The sequence below is a fragment of the Ursus maritimus genome, unplaced genomic scaffold, assembly GCF_017311325.1.
Source record: "Ursus maritimus isolate PB19 unplaced genomic scaffold, ASM1731132v1 scaffold_8, whole genome shotgun sequence".
In the NCBI taxonomy this organism is placed as follows: Eukaryota; Metazoa; Chordata; class Mammalia; order Carnivora; family Ursidae; genus Ursus; species Ursus maritimus.
Window position 1 is genome coordinate 51,023,822 of NW_024426996.1, and position 4,625 is coordinate 51,028,446.

Below are 4,625 nucleotides of genomic sequence, written 5' to 3' on the forward strand. Positions count from 1 at the left end.
TTAATTTTAAGCTTAAAATAAAATTGGATGTTCCACATTAAGCCAGTTATTTTTGTCCAATTCTGTCTGACGCATGATTCTAGGTACAGATACATGGCTATGAGTCAAATAGCCAAGGAAATGAAGAAATTAAAGTTAGTTCTGGGTCCATGACAATTTAATGATTCCTATTCTCTGGGGGGAAATTTTTGCATTACTTCCCCAGAATTCATATAGAGTAGTTCTAATGATGGCTGCCATTAGAATTACCTGGGGGTCACTTGGGGTGGCCCAGGCTCAATCCAGATTTAAAATTAAATTAAATTAAAACAGAATTTCTAGAGATGGAGCCTGGATGGAACTTTCTTGCTTGATTTCCTTTTTTGTTTTGTTTTGTTTTGTTGTTTAAACTCTGTGGTATACAGCCAGAATGGAGAACAACTGATTTATTCTACAGTATGCTAAATCCAAGAAAGCAGATGGAAATCCTGTTTTGTTTCTGAAGGCGAATAGCCTCTTCTCTTAACAAACCTATGCTCAGAAATGTAAAGGGACTCTGTCACTTTGGAAACCAGTTTGATGGTTCCTCAAAAAGTTAAACATAGAATTACCGTAAGACCCAGCAATTTCACTCCTAGGTATATACTCCAAAGCACTGAAAACAGGGACTCAAACAAATACTTGTACACATATGTTCAGAGCAGCACTATGCACGTCAGCCAAAAGGTGAAAACAACCCAAATATCCCAAATGGATAAGCAAACTGTAATACACCCATACCGTGGAATATTATTCAGCCATTAAAAGGAATGAAGTGTTGATATGCTTCATGCTACAACATGGATAAATCTTAAAAATATGTTAAGTGAAAGAGGCCTGACATCAAGAGTCACATGTCATATGATTCTATATGAAATATCCAGAATAGGTAAGTCCGTACAGATAGATTGAAAATTGGTGGTTGCCAGGGGCTGGGAGAAGAGGATATGGGGGGAACTACTTGATAGCTATGGGGTTTTCTTTTGGGCTTACCTGAATGTTCTAGAACCAGATAGAAGTGGTGGTTGTACATCATTATGAATGTACTAACTGCTACTAAATTGTTCATTTTAAAACGGTTAATGTCATGTTATATGAATTTTACTTTAATAAAAAAAAAACTATGCACAAACATCAGATCTTTACATTTAATAATGTGATTTTCAACTCCGCGAACACCTTGGTTGTGGAGCGGCCTTTGGTGTGTCCTCTGCACATGGGCTCTGTGGCCTAGCATCCCTGTCCCCGCCACCCGTGATTGCACACCAAGGCCCGCAAGAGGTTTCCACCAGCCCACAAGCGACAGCATGGCAGCCGTCCCCTCCAGCCGCTCACTCGTGGCCACCCACGACTGTCACCAGTTCCAGTAACACTCCTGCAGAAGTGCGAAGCGTCTCAGGGAAGCCATCCCTCACCACCCCGGTCTCCCAGGGCAGCCCCGGACACTGGTGGAAAAGTCTTTTCCCGGAAATCCAGTCTCCCATACATGGCAAGAGTCTTGAGGTCCCCAGAACGCTCGGAATCTTCCCAGGCTTCCAGCGGCACAATCACCTGTGACTTGGCTCTGGAAGCCATGAGGAAGCAGCCTGGTGGCCAGCCTAGCAAAGCCAACACTGGGCCCCAATCCAGAGTGGCCACACCACCATGCTTGAGGAGGCCCGGCCCCTCCCCTCCCTTCCCCTCCCCTCCCTTCCCTTCCCCTCTCCTCCCTTGCCCTTCCTTTTCCATCCCTTCTCTTCTTTTCCCTGCCCTGTAGGCTGCAGCAAGCAGAAGCAGTTGGGTTCTTTTATACCAAAACAGCAAAACACCAAAAAGTAAGTTGAGAGATCCTGCAATGGTGTGCCTTGCACCAAGTGGAAAATAAACTCCAAGCAGCCAGTTAAAAAAAAAAAAAAAAAAAAAAAAAGGTGATTTTCCCGCTAAAACTAGCTTTTCTGAAATTAGATTAAAGCTTGTCATTAAAAACAACTAATGAACCCAATTAATCATGTGATCGAGGTGTTTTGTCTGTCTCACAGATAGCCTTAGGTAGAAGCTGTGACTTATCTGTTATCCAGAATATATTCTGAATACATCTAAGAACATACTGTATCTGTACCGGGAGGTTTGAATTTCTTTACAACGGGGTGTTTAGGCCTTCGATGAGGAGGATGCAGGGACCAAAGGTTATTCCTCGCCCCAATAATTAGTGTTAGCGATTGCAAAACTCCTGGCCCTGTCCTCAAAGGGTAAAGGATTAAAGATACTGTTTTCTCTAAAGGAGAGAGAAGAGGAAATTAAGGAGAATAAGGAGAGAATAGGAAAATCAGAGCAGGAGGGTCGAGAGATACGGGTACTGTCTTAAGTAACTGCAGAGTTAGAGGTTTGGGGTTTTTTTGACAACACACCAGACATGTGGATTTTTCTTAAAAAAAAAAAAAGATATAAAGATGCTCCTATGATATTTAAAAATGCCAGGCAATGGGATATATTTGGAACCTAGGAAAAGTTGCTGTTCGAGAAACAATCTTCTGAAAGGGCAAAAATGCAATAAGTAACGCAACCATTCTGCCATGAGATCCTGTGATCACACACATAGGACAGTAGGGTCAGAGGCCCGACCCCTGCCCTTAGATTCTTTCTAGCTGAAGCCCATATCATCAGGAGGATGGAAGATATAACATGGAGCTGAGGCCCTAACACACTCTGGTTACATCAGGCCTTTTAAACCCTGAATCTAGCCCTGAGGATAGAACACATTTTGACCTTTTCAGTTAACGTGTAAGAAATATACTATTTGTAGGAAATGCTGCCATACTGCCATCGTGACTCACAAAAAGTGAACTGCCATGCCTACCTAATAACTAGCAATTCCCTCCCCGGCTCCCCTGCTCGTCTTGGTATTTTCAAGAAAATCACGTCAAATGTAAAGATTTAATTTTTGTACATAGGCTTCTTTTACTTTTTACTCTGAAATAATTACCGATTTATAGGAGAGTGCAGAGGACTGTGCAGGGAATTCCCATGTACTCTTACCCCAGCCTCCCAAAATGTTACCATCTTACACAACTATGGTGTAATATCAATGCCAAGAAATCAGTATCAGTACAATGCATATAGTTTATTCAGATTTCACTAGTCACATAGGCACGTGTGTGCGTGTGTGTGTGTGTGTGTGTGTGTAGAGCTGTAAGCAATTTATCACAGACTTAGTCTTGCATAACCACCACCGCAACCAAGATACTCAACCTTACCCTCCCAAGACTCTTGTAATATTCCCTTACAGCCACATTCATCCCCCCTCCACCATCTCTAACCTCTGGCAACCACTAATCTGTTCTTCATCTGTATAATGATGCTATTTCTTGAATCCTAAGGAAATGGAACCATGCAGTAGGTAACCTTTTGGCACCAGCTTTCTTCACGCAACACAAGCTCTTTAAGGAGGTCCATCCATGTTGTTGCATGCATCAATAGCTTGTTCCTTTTTTCTTTGCTGAGTGGTATTTCGTGGTGTGGATGTACCATATTTGTTTAGCAATTCACCAAGTGCAGGACATTTGGGTGGTTTCCAGTTGGGGGCTATTAAGAATAAAGCGTCTATGCACGTTCATATACAAGTTCCTGTCTGAAAATTACACTCCATTTCTCGGGGATAAATACCTAAGGATGCCACTGCTGCCTAGTATGGTAAGCCTATTTTTAGCTTTGAAAGGGACTGCCAAATATTTTCCAGTATACGCACAGGCTTGTAAGAGGGGAAAATGTTCACTTTCAGAAAGAAGGAATTTCACAAATGAAGTCTTCCATATTTCCCTAAAGAAGTGAAATTTTTAAGGGAGAAGAGAAAGGAATCCTTCCTAACATATAGGGGCACCTGGGTGGCTCAGTCGGTTAAGCATGTGATCTTGGTTTCGGCTCAGGCCATGATCTCATGAGTCAAGAGATCAAGACCTACATCAGGCTCCTTGCTCAGTGGGGAGTCTGCTTGAAGATTCTCTCCCTCTGTCCATCCCCCTACTCTAAATCTTTTAAAAAATAGACATAGTGCTTGGATTAATTGTATTTTAAGGTTTGTGACTCGGACATTTTCTTTTTCTACTTTCCTCTGTAATGATTCAGATGCTGCTGACATCAGTTGACCTTCTGCGAGTTGTGGTCTTACAGAAAATGAACATAACACGACACCCGAGACAGCTGTCAAGGGCTCAGGGAGAAAAGTAATTTTTTGTACTTTGGTTAAAAGAATCATGAAAACAATCTTTTCCAAGAAAGATTTATGAAAGAAGACAATGATAGTTTCTATCTGCCCACTGACTTGTAAATAAAGGAGGACTCTCTCATGGTTCAGTATTATAAAACTTCATATAAGCAAACTATGGCAGCTGCTAGCCTTCTTAAATAATGAAGGAGAGAATGAAGGAGATGGAGCATTTAGCAGTTGATATACTTGACGAGGGATACTGGCATGTAGGATGGGACAAGCTAGATGACGGGCTAGAGAAATACGGTCTTCAGCATCAATTAACCTGTTCCTGGATCTCGTGATTTTCCTTTCAATGTAAGCGTAGCAAGTTGTGCATCTTTTCACCTTCTTTGTTCCTGTCTCCTTTTTACTTTTCCTCTGC

General features: G+C 41.9%; 1 pseudogene; it reads left to right on the plus strand.

Moving 5' to 3' along the window:
- Positions 1–844: 844 nt before the first annotated feature.
- On the plus strand, positions 845–3,852 carry LOC121101525 (annotated as a pseudogene).
- Positions 3,853–4,625: the final 773 nt, after the last annotated feature.